The following is a 15843-nucleotide window of genomic DNA, read 5'->3' as shown; positions in this document are numbered from 1 at the left end:
TTTTGATGTGCTGTCCTTACAGCAGAGATCAGATGAGTCATCCAGGACTGTAGTGGACACTGAATACACTAGCCTAGCTATCAATTTCCCTATTAAATCAGCAGCAGCTACACTGTCCCTCCTCTCACTAAGAAAGCAGCTTCCGAATGAATCTAAAATGGCTGCTGTCCAGGAGCTGTGAGGGTCTGGGAGGGAGGGTCTGCTGCTTATTGGCTGTAATGTGTCTGCAGACTGTGAGATACAGGGTCAAAGTTTACTCAATGATGATGAATAGGGGGCAGATTGAACATCGCATATGTTCACCCGCCATTGCGAACGCGAACAAGCTATGTTCGCCGGGAACTATTTGCCGGCGAACAATTCAAGACATCACTACTAATGGGATGCTTAGCACCTCAGAACTGAGAGTGTTAACTCTGCTGTTAGAGGGGCTGGGGCTCTGGCATAAGGAATAATGGGTTAGCACGCTCTCCAGAGCACGGTAGTATTGTTAGTATTGTAGCTACAGGTGAACTTTACTAACTTCATGACTTCATGTATTGTTTTCTCTGTTAACTTGATTACTGGTTTTGAGACCGTTCATAATATCTTCATAGTATTGTTTATTATATTTTTCATATAGAAAGCATACAGTATGATATATAACTGTTTTTCTTTTGCTATAGCCCTGTATAACCTTGTCAGTTAATTCTTTTTTCTATAGAAATTATTAGTCAGTATTATCTCTTAGTAGGAATTTACTTAAAGGGACAGTTCACCCAAAACATGTCTCCCCTTTAAATTGTTCCCAATGATCCATTTTACCTGCTGTAGTGTATTAAATTGTTCACAAGTAGCTCCTTTACCCCTATTTTGGCATATGAAATAGCTGATTTAGCCTGTGGTATCACAAGCTATACTGAAAGTTTTGATACTGGAGTATAATGCTATTGACAGACCATCTAAACACAGCCAGCAGAAGAAATTACGCTCTCAGTGGGTTGCAGGATAGTTTAAGTAATACAATGTTAATTGTCCATTGTTCATTTTAAGTATTGAGCTTTGGTTTACAAACAGATATAAGATAAGGAAGCAAGTTTGTGTACATAAAAGTGATAACATAATGAGATCTGATATTAGCTGGAAGCTCAACCCATTGTAATAGGCTGTGGTTTAAAATCACAAAACCTTTAATGAGGACAGTTACCTTATCTCTATATTAATGTCATCCCAGTTTCTTACTTACCCTGTACTTGGACAGTTTTAGGTATTGGGTTGTGAAACGTTTGCTTTATGGATATCAGATCTTATTGTTCACTAGTTGTCATATGTTACTTGTTTCAATAAGCACTGTTTTTTTAAAAAAAATGTCCTGTTTGTCTTGATTAGACTTCCCAATTACCCCTTTTATTGTTAGTACAATGGAGATAGGGAGACGGTCATAACAATGATACCCCCAGGATGACATTAATCTATACCCATATTCCCCTGTTGGCTACTAATCCTGAAGCTGATCAATATGCTGCGACTGATTTATATGTTGACTGTATCCCTTGTTATGTATTTGATCGCTTATTGCACTGAGAGCTAACGTAACTTGGTATAGGGTATTCCTCTTATCCTACATCTGGGTCTGCTAAACTAGTCCAGATAGCATTCAACCCAATCACCAGATGCCATCTCTGGGATCAATATAACTTAATAATAAGATCTGCTGGATAGCAAATAGATTCCCCTCTACATGTTACACGATTAAGTGGTGCACCCATAATACCCAACAATGTTTATGGAACAATTTTGTATGTATGTTAATATGTTGTCACAGCACTCTAACTTATAAACCACATAGCTTATGATATCCTCATATCCCTACTGTTCAGCAACACATCTTGTTTAAAGTTTTTCAGACACATACAGTCCTATTTGCTTTATTTATATACCCTTGTGACAAGGTCTGAGGGCTCCTTTTGGACTCTATGGATGTGAGTGAAGCTACATAATTCAGTACCCAGGTCATTGTGTAAAGCCTTATACTGCATGTTGTACTGCATCTTATAATAGCCTACTACCGATAAATATAAGGTTTTAAAATGGACCCTTGTGCGTCCTTGGTATATGCAAGAACTAATTTTCCTCTCTGCGTGCAATTTGATATCTATCAGTTATACACTCTACCTAAAATAACAGCATACACATTTTGTATGTTAACATACAGTGAGCTATCTATATAAATTGTTGCTGCTTAATTTTCTATGTTTTTTTTTTTTTTAAATATATTTTTATTTTTCAAACAGAGAAATACATCATAAAATATATCATACAAATAAACAAGTAGAAAATTATTACAGATTTAACTTGCAAATTATTTAGCTGCAATAAACAAATGCCTGTGTAGCTAGCATATCAATCCTTCATTGGCATTTCATAGCAGTAGAAAATCAACTTAAACATAGATATTGCTTCCTGGCAAATACATCAAAACTAGCATTTCTTATCAATCTTCAAATACTAAGATAGAAAAAGAAAGAAGAAGAGAGAAAAAGAAAAGAAAAAAAGAAAAAAAAAAAGACTTGGTATGATTCAGGATGGGTTACTCCTATCTGTTCCTGCCTGGCAGCTGTATATATTATCCATGTTTTTAGGTTGTGGGGCTTTACTGGATTATAGTATGCTGGGGCTATGTATATCCTTCATTTATTGACCCCTGATGATGGAATTGAGAAATTAGAAATTCAGAAGAGAGGAGAAAGAAATAAAGTGAGGGGAAAAAAAAATAAAATAATAATATATAACTAATATGGGAGAGCCAGGGCTGGCAGCTCCAGTCCTTGACCATTTCCCTTCCCTCGCCCCCCCCCCCCCTAGCCTGTAGAGTCATTTATCCAGCATCTAGGGAAGTGACCTGTAAGAACGTTTTGGATAACGAAGATAGAGGTACTAAGTGGTTTAACCAGTTGGAGTTGAATATTATTTGGGAGGGATTTAATGACTCTCTCCCATTTTAGAAAAAACATCTGAACCTGATCGACATTTAAATTCTGTATACTATATTGTTCAATTGTGATTTGCATAATGACTGCTTTCTTAAATTCTGGAAATTTTGGGGCATACGTCGCTTTCCACGTTTTAAGTATCAGATTACGAGCAAGAATTATTAAAGTGTTAACAAGTTTATATTCTTTGCCTCCAGTTGCATATTTTAACAGTAGAACGATATCTTGGGGTCCTAAACTTATTCTTATATTAAGTATCCAGTTAAGCCAATACTTTATTTTGCTCCAAAATTGAGAGATCTTGGGGCATGACCATAAACAGTGCAGTATATCTGCTTTCTCTTGATTACATTGGGTACAGGAATAAGTAATCCCTGACCAATTTGATCTTTTACTAGGTGTGATATAAACATTATATAGGATTTTTATGTGTGATTCGCGCCATGCTGTAGGTACCCAAGACTCATTAGATGCTCTGATACTTCCCTGTACATCTAGTATGGATATGTTTGGGAAATACCTTATCCATGTCAACTGAATATATGTAAGTTGTTTTAAATTACTATTGGTGTTTAATATATTGTAGAAGGTTGCAATTGAGAATCTCCCGGCTTGATATATTTTGATTCCAGCCATTATAGGGCCCAGAGACCAGTCTGGTCTAGATTCTTTTTGAATATCTGCTATATAATGTCGGATCTGTAGATATGCAAAGAAATCTTTGCTATGTATTCCATATTTGGAACAAATAGAATTAAAGGTGTCAATCACGCCGTCTGGTAGCAAAAGTTGCTTCACATACTTTAAGCCTTTCTCTTCCCAACTCTGAAAAACTCGAGAATCATATCCTGGTTGAAATTTGGGGTTGCCCTGGATTGTTAAAAATTCTGTTGCATAGGGATTAATCTGAATTTCAAAACAAAACTTCTGCCATGCATAGATAATGTTCTTAAATGTCATTAAATTGTTAACATTACAGGGTAATTCCTTGATTGGACAGTGCAACAATGCATTCAGAAAGAATGGGGCAACAATATTAGATTCACACTGATATAGGGTGAGGTAGTCTTTTTGGGTAATCCAATCCGCAGCAAATTTAACTAGGGAGACCCAATTATAAAATTTAATATTGGGGAATGATAGTCCTGCTACCATCTTATCATTCATTAGCCTGGTTAGGGTGACCCGTGGTTTCCCCCCCTTCCATATAAACTTGGTACACATGGAGTTGAATTTCCTAATATCCCTATTTTTGAGCATTACAGGAATATTTTGCAGAAGATACAGAATTTTAGGGAATATTATTGTTTTTATCAGCATGATACGTGGTATCAGCGATAGCGGTAAATTGACCCAGCTATCCAATTGTTTCTGCACTTCCCCTAAACAGGGTGAGATGTTCATCTCATACCAGTCTGATGGATTATTAGTTAGGACAATACCTAAGTAGGTTATATGCTTTGTTTCTTTAAAGGGATGTTTCGTATAACTATTTATTGGTTTATTTATCCACAATAATTCCGATTTATTAAAGTTAATTCTATATCCTGACACTGAGCCAAAAAGCTGCATGATTACTATAAGCTTCGGCAGATTAACTTCAAGATTGTTTAAAAAGACCAGTAAGTCATCCGCATAGAGTGAGAGGATAAACTTTTGCTTTCCAATACTAATACCATCTAGCTGGTCACGAAGTAATATGGCCAGCGGTTCAAGTGAAATATTGAACAATAGGGGGGATAATGGGCAGCCTTGCCTGGTACCTCTATGTAGAGGAATTAGATCTGTGGTTGTGGTGTTTATAATAAGGGCAGAGACTGGATTGCTATATAGTGACTGAATAAAATTACTGAAGTGCCCTCTGAAGCCAAACCTTTCTATTGTCTCGAAGAGGTGACCCCAACCTATGTAGTCGAATGCTTTTTCTGCGTCTAAAGATAAAACAGCTGCATCAAGTCCCTTTCGACTTGTTGCTAGTGGATTATTATAAAGATAGTCCAAAATAATCATAGTCTTCCTTAAATTCTTAACTGGGCTTCTCCCCTGCATAAAGCCTACTTGGTTTTCATGTATAATGTCTTTGATTACTGGCTGTAATCTACTAGCTATTATTGATGTTAATAATTTATAATCTGCATTTAGCAGGGAGATAGGTCTGTAAGACTCGACTAATTCTGGATCCTTTTTTTTTAAAAAAATTAAGACAACATTTGATGCAGTAAAGTATCTAGAGCATCTTACTTGTGAACTAAAGTATTTATTAAATAAACGACACAGTGTTGGGGTCACCTCCTCTTGGACAATTCTATAGAACTCTGTGGGTAGGCAGTCTGGTCCTGGGGTTTTGTTAAGTTTAGCCTGTTTAATAGCCAACCTGATTTCTTGATCTGTAATTGGCGCGTTTAATTGCTGCAAATCTTCTTGTGAAATTCTGGGGAGGATTAGCTTGGACCAGAATGTCTCCATATCTATATGACTAGGAGTTTCTGCATTGTATATACCCTTGAAATAATTATAAAAAGCTTTTTTAATCTCCTCAGTCTGGGTAAATCTAGTCCCATTCTGCCTGATAGCAGCTATCATATTACTGTCTTTTGGTTTAGTAATTCTAGATAGATATTTGGCAGCCCTACCAGAGAACCCCCTGTAAAGGGCTTTTTGTTTGGGTCCCTCTTGTATACACTTTTGTTTTAAGAAAATATCCCAGTGTGTTTTGGCATGTCTGTATCTATTCCAGTTTTCACTTGATCTGGAGGCAATATAGGCGTTATACATGTTTCTGACTGTGTTTGAGAGTTGTAATTCTTTTTGCTTAATTTTTTTTTTAATCTGCACATATATTCCTTTATTTGCCCCCGGAGTACAGCCTTAGCGGCTTCCCAATAGATTTCTGTGTTCTCCTGATGTTGCTCATTAAAAGTTTGATATTCTTTCCATTTGATTTTTAAGAAGTTTTGAAATTGACTATTCATTGCTAGGTATTTAGGGAAGAATAAGATGTTATTGTGCCTTTTCTTGAATATCTGTCCACCAAATTCTAAGGATATAATTGCATGATCTGACAAAGCTATATCTTTGATGTCAGTTCTGCATTCAAGCCCCATCAAGACCTCTGCCACTAGGAATAGATCAATCCTAGATAGGCTATGGTGACTTGACGACATGCAGGTATATGCCCTAGTATCCGGGTGTTGGACCCTCCATATATCTATGACCCCCAATTGGCTACATATTTTTTGGAATATCCGAGTCTTCCTATCACTCCTGTATATATCTTTCCTACCAGTCCTATCCATATTGGGAACAGGTGTAAGATTAAAATCCCCTACTATTATTAGGTTTTTCCCCACGTATTCAAATAGTTTATCTATAAATCTATTCCAGAATTGTATATCTAGTCCGTTGGGCCCATATACGTTACAAATAATGAACAAAATAGAATTGATTCTTATTTTAAGTATTTGGAATCTGCCTCCAGGATCCTCATCCAGGCCTACCAATTCATAGGCTAGATGTTTCTTAATTAATATTGCCAAGCCTTTCTTCCTATCCTCCCCGGCTATTGCAATGACATCCCCTACCCACTTCCCTTTTAACTTCGTTATTTCTGGCTCTTTAAGATGGATTTCCTGGAGCATTGCCAGATCGGGTTTATACAGGCCTAATTGTTTAATAATGGCTTTCCTCTTTATCGGCGAGGTTATTCCGCCCACATTCCAAGATAGAAGGTTTAAGGAATTTAAATCAAGATTTTTCCTAGTTGTTATATCAATGGGGGGGGATCTGGATATCTCTGGCTTAAGGCCGAGTAATGTAGTAGGTGGGGGGATTGAATTGGGGCAGCAGAGGGGAGGAGAGGGAGGAGAAAAGTGAAAAGGGGGAAGGAGAGAAAAAAAAAAAAAAAAAAAGATAGAAACCAGGAGTAGCGGGGGGACCCCTATAAAAATGTGGCTAATATAAGACACAACCCCAATAAAAAAAAAAAAAAAAAAAAAAGGGTACATCCATACCTCATCCCAGGTATTAGGTACATATTCATCTCAGTTGTAGTAAAAATTCCTAACGAATTTGAAATAGCTAATGCTGAGATTCCTTATCATTGTATACCCTGCTCGTTGCAGAAAGCCTGTGCCTCTTTACTTGTATTTAGAATAAATTGTGTCTCATCTATTATTACAACCAACTTTGCCGGATAAATCATTTTAACATCATAATTTGCATTTAGTAATTTTGAGCAAAATGGGGACATTTCCTTTCTGCTTGCTGCCGTCTCACTAGAAAAGTCTTGGAAAATTAAAATTTTATGTTGGTCTATGATGAGTGGGTATATTTTCCTGTATTGCCTGAGAAAGTGTACTTTATCCTGAAAGTTCAGGAACTTTAGCACTATAGGTCGTGTAGAGATATTATCTTTTCTCGTATTTCGCACTGGGCCAATTCTGTGTATCCTCTCAATAGGTATCCTAACATCAGTATTCATTTTTAAGCTCTGAGGGAGGGTAACCGTGGCAAATTGCATCAAGTCAAGATATTTACTACCTTCTGCAGTTTAGCGATTTTCTTGGTATGTTCAGCATTATTAGCTTCAATTATATTTAATTTGTCCTCAATCTCAGATATTCTAGCCTCTGCTTCAATCAGCCTTGTGGAAAACTGTCTTACCTCTGCCGCAAGGCAGCTTATGTCCTGCTTAATCTCTGTTTTCATACAATCTAGTTGTGGTGTAAAAATCTTGGTTATCTGTGTGATTAATTCTTGCATGTCAAAATGTGATTCATTTTGTGTTTGTGATGTCTCTAATGCCTGTTCATTACGTTTTGGCATTTTTTTCTCTCTTTGCTTAACAGGCATAGTAGGAGAATTCCTGACTGATGCCATAAATTTGTCCATATGTAATGAAATTCTGAGTCCCCCTGTGTAGGCCAGGTGCTAATTAAGTGCTTGTGAGCCAAAGACAAGGAAAAATGAAAAGTGAAGTGTATTGTGCTTGTGATTCTATCTTCTGGTCCCTGGGATCCAGGAATAGGGATATTTATATAAACAAATACGAAAGATAAAGCTAAGAGCAGGAAGGGAGAAAAATGTGAAAAGACTAGAAGTGGTGAGTGCAAGTGATTGTGCAAGCTGAATTTAAAGAATTCAGCGTGAAGTCTGATGAAGAAAAAGACAAAAGGAGGAAAAAAGGGAAGAAAAAAAAAAGAAAAAAAAACAAGAAAAGAATGTTTAAATAAAGAAGTGAAAAAAGGGCCTATACAGTGTGAACTATACTCTCACTATTTAGGACTTAATATGCAATCCAACAAAATCTGTGTGTGTCCCTTCTAAAACAATTCTACATATTCTTGGTTAGCAACAAGGAAAATAATTACAAAAAACAGGCCACATTGTTAACATTAGACATTTCTTAGTGTCTTAAAATTTCTAAATAACCTCCAAACACTAAAAAACTCTATACACAACCCGATTGCAGAGATTCACACCCCCTTATCTGCTTTGTTTGAAGTCAACAGTGCCAAGCAAAATAACTATGAGAGATTTTTAGTTTTCTTTACCTCTAGAAAAAAAATACGCTCATGCTCCATAGGGGGCCCATAGACATAACATACATTTGTATTTATCGAATCATGGCCACACTTTCTAGCATTGCCCCAATATCCATCTGTTAATATGCAGGTGATTGTAAAGATCTTTTTACGTATTACACATATACCACCAAAACATAAGAAGGTAAGCAAAACAATATGAAGAAGCAATAATGATACTTTACTTAAGTTGCAGAGCTTCGGTCAAGTTCCATATAGCGCCTTGGCAATTTAGGCTGCTTAAGCTAGGGTTATACCTTGTCTTGTGAGTGCCCAACTGGCTTTTTTTAGATCCACAGTCAGTTAATGTATGAGGCTCCTCACGATGTGATTGCGGGCCGCAGCCCTTCTAATAGTACGCCGGCGGAGCGACACTCAAGCGTGTCCAGCGGGCACCCACTGATATGCGTCTGCACGCTGTCAACGTGCTTGGACTCCTCTCCAGTCACCTGCTCCAGGGACGTAGCCAATCCTCCTCCCCGTGTCTGCTACCCGGGACAGGCCCTCCGGTCTTGACCGACACCGCTACTTCCACTCTCAGGTCTCCCGGTTCACTCGCACTGACGGATACTCTGTTCAGAAACCCGCGGATGCCAGCAGCGCCAGCACTCTCCTCATCCGGCCACCGCTCAGACCCAGGTATGTCCTCTCACAGGGCTCTATGTGCTCACCAGGGAGCAGTAATGAGCCTCCAATTCAAATATTCGGGTTAAGCGGGGCTTTGTGTGCTCAACAAAGAGGAATCGGGCACTTTAGAATCAAATATGCCAAACAAGCAAAGCTCCATATATTCACCAGTCAGACGCCTCAGGTTCGAATTCACATGTGCTGGTTCAATCGAAACTCTGTGTGCTCACCAGGGAGCAATCAGGTATCCCCGATTCCGCTGTATCAATCCAATAGGCGTCTGTATGCTCACCAGGGAGCAGTCGGGTGCTGTAGATTCAGCCAGATTAATTCAGCGGGACTCTGTTCGTTCGTCAGGGAACTCACCAGTCTCTAGATAAGACGCTGGTGGGTATTTTGAGTTGCAGTTTCCCTTTAACACCCACAGTTAAGTTCAGCCCCAGCTCAGGCTTTTCCGGCTTCAATTTGGAATTTATGTGCTTTCTGCGAGTATACAATGTATTTTATGTCCCTTCTGATACATACTGGTTAACTTTGTATCATTGCTGGGAAAATACTTAGGGCATATTGCCAGAATTACTGCAGGTTTGTAAAAATCTGTAGAACAAATTGCTTCAGCCACGAAGCTAGTAGTTGCCTGTATAGAACTTCCACTTCATGGGCCATACAGCCCAGTGTCTGGGCCGGTAAACTCTTCGGCCAAAGAGCGCTTGAAGGCGGGAGTAGGTGGATAGGATTACAAGCATGGGAGCCACAGCGTGCAGCACCTTACTTGCTCCTCCCCCTAACGGAAGTCCATCGGCACTTACAAGTGTTAATTTTCTATGTTCAGTCACACCTAACTTTTACCATTCATACCCTGATTTAGGTGCTTAACCACTACACACTAATCCCTGCCTATTAAGCTTATTTGAAGTGTACACATGTTTACACATGGTTAACCATAGAGTCTCTCACAATCACATTTGCGGATGTAAACCTTACCTCACTGCTTGTATTACATTGACTATGTGACTCTAGAATAATATCAGATTTTTCCTGTACTGTTTATACTCTACATTGTTGTAGTTCAGGATTGCATTGTGTGCCTAGTTTAATACTCTCTATGCAATCTGTTAACATTCTAAATTAGACTTTAAATATGCTTGTGCAGCTGTAACTGATATATCTAATTTGTTAAAAAATTTTAACATGATGCTCCTCTGATAAGCTTGAGGGCATTGTAAACATCCATACCCAGGAGAAGGCACGCTCTTATTTCACGTTAGTCCCACCCTAGAACATATAATTCCACCTCTCAGTTGCTATAGATACTGCCGGGCTGTGCTAACTGGGAAGGCACGGCTCGGCATAACTTATCTGTTTAACAGAAGAGGAAACCAACCCATACTTAATTATGTTATAAGCTCCACCGCATCGATCAGAAGGCTCCGCCCCTCTATTTCCCCCTCTTCTATCTGAGCGGCTTTTTGCCCGCTGATATCCCCTTCCCCCCTACATATGTCGGCCCAAGAGTGGCCAACACACATACTAACTCTCCACAGACTGAAGCTCTGACTCAGATATGCTATGAAGCATTTTCCATTGTGCTTTGGAGATCAATTGCCAATAATATAATATAAAATGAAGTTCTATTTTATTTCACCTGCATTTTTGTCTAGCACCATGTTAAAATATGAATATACGTAACTCTCTTATCATATGTCAATACTGTTTTGTCACCAAACTTAGATTACAGACAATGTAAGACTCTCTTTGATGTAATATTGTTCTTAAGGTGAATCTTGTTTGTTAATACTTATTACAACTTCAATAAAAAAATTATTTACACAAAATCACAAAACCAACTAATTCATATACACAAATAAACCTGAAAATACAAATTCTCATACATTTTATACTCTGCAGCTGGTTTAACAAGTCATTGAAAATACATTAATAGGAAAACAATTTTATGGTGTACTGTCCCTTTAAATTTGACTACCAGGGACTTCAGATAATATTGTGGTGTTGATCAGTTTTTGTTTATTTTAACTTTATCCCTTCATAATAAAATGTCAACAAAATGTATAAAGCACAAGAAGTGTAACTGGTAGTATATTTTGCCTTTTGTTGTGTAGGTTGTTCCTGGTCATATTCCTCATATATAAATTAGCATAAACCAACAATACAAATATAAGCCTTTCAAGAAAATGTGGAAATTTAAATAAAATAAAAAAAAAAGATCTCATTTTCAATATTTCAATTTCTTTTCAAATATAACAACTCCAGAGTATTTCAAAGTTTATGTTATCACATATTACATTATTTAGTCATTTTCTATTGTAAATTTGACTTTAAGTTTGTAGTTATAATAAACAACTGAAATTTCACATTTGAGCAACATTTCTATTACTATATAGCATTACAATCTTTTGAACAATCAGTTTTAAAATGTGAATTTAGTTTGATCTTAAATTATGACTGCACATTTTGACTGTAATGGAATATGTTCTGCTAGGTTAATACCACTAAAGAGTGCAGTGTCTTACTGACAACGATTCTTCAAATGATTATCACAGATTTAAACTGTACTGCACAAAGCACAAAACTGGATTAGAATTTTTAACACATAAGAAAATATAATTAATATTTTCTATATGTTCTTGTAAATACCATTTTGAAATACAATTTCATTTTGTTTTATTTTTTTTATTAATTGTTTATACCAACAACGGAATATTTACATGTTGCTGGAAAAACGCCCTTTATTTTCAATATACTGCTTTTGTATCACCTAGCAAATCATCAATGCAAATGCCTGTAGAGTTTTCTTAATATATTAGTTTCCAATAAAAATAAACCAATTAATATAAAAATATTACACATTGTGCCGTACCTAATTAAACACTGTAACAACATCATATTGTTGATAGCAAAAATCTAATAAGAATTTACAATATTTTATGTGTCATTTTGTTAGGATAATACTATTTCAATGGTAATATTCTAATATTTTGTCATAAAGGCAATTATCTTCTTACACACAAATATATAAACATTCTCACCTTTCTTAATCTCCTCAGAAATGGCTTTCTTTCAAAGTCTTCTCACATCAACCCTCTGACAAAATAAAATGCTTGATCGTAAGAAATATCTGTAAATTGTAGGTTATTTTAGTTGATGCAATCGTCAGAATTTTCAAAAATATTCCAACAATTTTGGCTTACATACAGAAAGAGAAGTTATAATAGACAGAATATGTTAACTCTGCTTTTAGAGGGGCTGGGGCTCTGGCATGAAGAATAATGGGCTAGCACGCTCTCCAGAGCACGATAAGATAAGTATTGTTATAATTGTAGCTACAGGGGAAATTTTCCGACTTCATGACTAGTGATGTCGCGAACAGTTCGCCGGAGAACAGTTCCCGGCAATCTTAGCTTGTTCGCGTTCGCCGCGGCAGGCGAACATATTCGATGTTCGATCTGCCCCCTATTCGTCCTCATTGAGGAAACTTTGACCCTGTATGTCACAGTCTGCAGACACATTTGAACCAATCAGCAGCAGACACTCCCTCACAGACCCTCCCAGCTCATGGGCAGCAGCCATTTTAGATTCATTACGATCCTGCTTTGTTAGTGAGAGGAGGTTTAGGGCTGCAGCTGCTGATATTATAGGGAAATAGATAGCAGCTAGGCTAGTGTATTTAGTGTCCACTACAGTCCTGAAGGACTCATCTAATCTCTGCTGTAAGGACAGCACCCCAAAAAGCCTTTTTTAGGACTAGAACTTCAGCCCAAAAAGCCCTTTTTAGGGCTAGAACTTCAGTATTTTTTTTTAATTATTTGTAATTTTATTTGCATTTGCCTGGCTGTCAGCCTGTGTGTGAGGCTCACAGCATATACTGTGATTAGTGCCCCCACTGATATCTGCTTAACTTAACATTAGTGTAAATTTAAAAAAAAAAACTTTTACATAATTTTGCTAGTGTAATCTAATTTCATTTTCCATCAGGCCTGTGTGTGAGGCTCACACCATATACTGTCATTAATTCTTCTGTGCGACCACTGATATCTGGTGTTTAATTAGTGTAAATTAAAAAAAAAAAAACTTTTACATTATTTTGCTAGTGTAATCTAATTTCATTTTCTATCAGGCCTGTGTGTGAGGCTCACAGCATATACTGGCCTAGATTTGGAGTTTGGCGGTAGATGGGCTGTTAACGCTCCGCAGGCTTTTTTCTGGCCGCACCATAAATTTAACTCTGGTATCGAGAGTTCAAACAAATGCTGCATTAGGCTCCAAAAAAGGAGCGTAGAGCATTTTTTCCGCAAATGCAACTCTCGATACCAGAGTTGCTTACGGACGCGGCCAGCCTCAAAAACGTGCTCGTGCACGATTCTCCCATAGGAAACAATGGGGCTGTTTGAGCTGAAAAAAAACCTAACACCTGCAAAAAAGCAGCGTTCAGCTCCTAACGCAGCCCCATTGTTTCCTATGGGGAAACACTTCCTACGTCTGCACCTAACACTCTAACATGTACCCCGAGTCTAAACACCCCTAACCTTACACTTATTAACCCCTATTCTGCCGCCCCCGCTATCGCTGACCCCTGCATATTTTTTTTAACCCCTAATCTGCCGCTCCGTAAACCGCCGCAACCTACGTTATCCCTATGTACCCCTAATCTGCTGCCCTAACATCGCCGACCCCTATATTATATTTATTAACCCCTAATCTGCCCCCCTCAACGTCGCCAACACCTGCCTACACTTATTAACCCCTAATCTGCCGAGCAGACCGCACCGCTACTATAATAAAGTTATTAACCCCTAACCCGCCTCACTAACCCTATCATAAATAGTATTAACCCCTAATCTGCCCTCCCTAACATCGCCGACACCTACCTTCAATTATTAACCCCTAATCTGCCGAGCGGACCTCACCGCTATTCTAATAAATGTATTAACCCCTAAAGCTAAGTCTAACCCTAACACTAACACCCCCCTAAGTTAAATATAATTTACATCTAACGAAATAAATTAACTCTTATTAAATAAATTATTCCTATTTAAAGCTAAATACTTACCTGTAAAATAAATCCTAATATAGCTACAATATAAATTATAATTATATTATAGCTATTTTAGGATTAATATTTATTTTACAGGCAACTTTGTAATTATTTTAACCAGGTACAATAGCTATTAAATAGTTAAGAACTATTTAATAGTTACCTAGTTAAAATAATAACAAATTTACCTGTAAAATAAATCCTAACCTAAGATATAATTAAACCTAACACTACCCTATCAATAAAATAATTAAATAAACTACCTACAATTACCTACAATTAACCTAACACTACACTATCAATAAATTAATTAAACACAATTCCTACAAATAAATACAATTAAATAAACTAGCTAAAGTACAAAAAATAAAAAAGAACTAAGTTACAAAAAATAAAAAAATATTTACAAACATAAGAAAAATATTACAACAATTTTAAACTAATTACACCTACTCTAAGCCCCCTAATAAAATAACAAAGCCCCCCAAAATAAAAAATTCCCTACCCTATTCTAAATTAAAAAAGTTACAAGCTCTTTTACCTTACCAGCCCTGAACAGGGCCCTTTGCGGGGCATGCCCCAAGAATTTCAGCTCTTTTGCCTGTAAAAGAATAAATACAATACCGCCCCCCCCAACATTACAACCCACCACCCACATACCCCTAATCTAACACAAACCCCCCTTAAATAAACCTAACACTAAGCCCCTGAAGATCTTCCTACCTTGTCTTCACCATCCAGGTTCACCGATCCACCCTGAAGAGCTCCTCCGATGTCCTGATCCAAGCCCAAGCGGGGGGCTGAAGAGGTCCATGATCCGGTCAAAGTCTTCATCCAAGCGGGGCAGAAGAGGATCTTCCATCCGATTGAAGTCATCATCCAGGCGGCATCTTCTATGGTCTTCCATCCAGAGCGAAGCGGCAGGATCCTGAAGACCTCCAGCGCGGAACATCCATCAGCCAATCGGAATTAAGGTAGGAATTTTCTGATTGGCTGATGGAATCAGCCAATCAGAATCTAGTTCAATCCGATTGGCTGATCCAATCAGCCAATCAGATTGAGCTCGCATTCTATTGGCTGATCGGAACAGCCAATAGAATGCAAGCTCAATCTGATTGGCTGATTGGATCAGCCAATCGGATTGAACTTGATTCTGATTGGCTGATTCCATCAGCCAATCAGAAAATTCCTACCTTAATTCCGATTGGCTGATGGATGTTCCGCGCTGGAGGTCTTCAGGATCCTGCCGCTTCGCTCCGGATGGAAGACCATAGAAGATGCCGCCTGGATGATGACTTCAATCGGATGGAAGATCCTCTTCTGCCCCGCTTGGATGAAGACTTTGACCGGATCATGGACCTCTTCAGCCCCCCGCTTGGGCTTGGATCAGGACATCGGAGGAGCTCTTCAGGATGGATCGGTGAACCTGGATGGTGAAGACAAGGTAGGAAGATCTTCAGGGGCTTAGTGTTAGGTTTATTTAAGGGGGGGTTTGTGTTAGATTAGGGGTATGTGGGTGGTGGGTTGTAATGTTGGGGGGGGCGGTATTGTATTTATTCTTTTACAGGCAAAAGAGCTGAAATTCTTGGGGCATGCCCCGCAAAGGGCC

The 15843-nt window shown here is 38.0% G+C and overlaps 1 protein-coding gene across 2 annotated transcripts in view; it reads right to left on the bottom strand.

The window, feature by feature from the left end:
- Positions 1-15843, bottom strand: part of LOC128665908 (3-galactosyl-N-acetylglucosaminide 4-alpha-L-fucosyltransferase FUT3-like) — a 580229-nt gene that overhangs the window by 70905 nt on the left and 493481 nt on the right. For both annotated transcript variants that reach the window (XM_053720160.1, XM_053720158.1), the window contains exon 2: positions 12229-12283. The gene's annotated coding sequence lies outside the window, so the exon portion shown is untranslated. The remainder of the gene's footprint in view (positions 1-12228; positions 12284-15843) is intronic.

Source organism: Bombina bombina, chromosome 7 (assembly GCF_027579735.1).
Source record: "Bombina bombina isolate aBomBom1 chromosome 7, aBomBom1.pri, whole genome shotgun sequence".
NCBI classification, from domain to species: domain Eukaryota; kingdom Metazoa; phylum Chordata; class Amphibia; order Anura; family Bombinatoridae; genus Bombina; species Bombina bombina.
The sequence above is the reverse complement of the archived record's forward strand: the minus strand, read 5'-3'. Positions and strand labels throughout refer to the sequence as shown.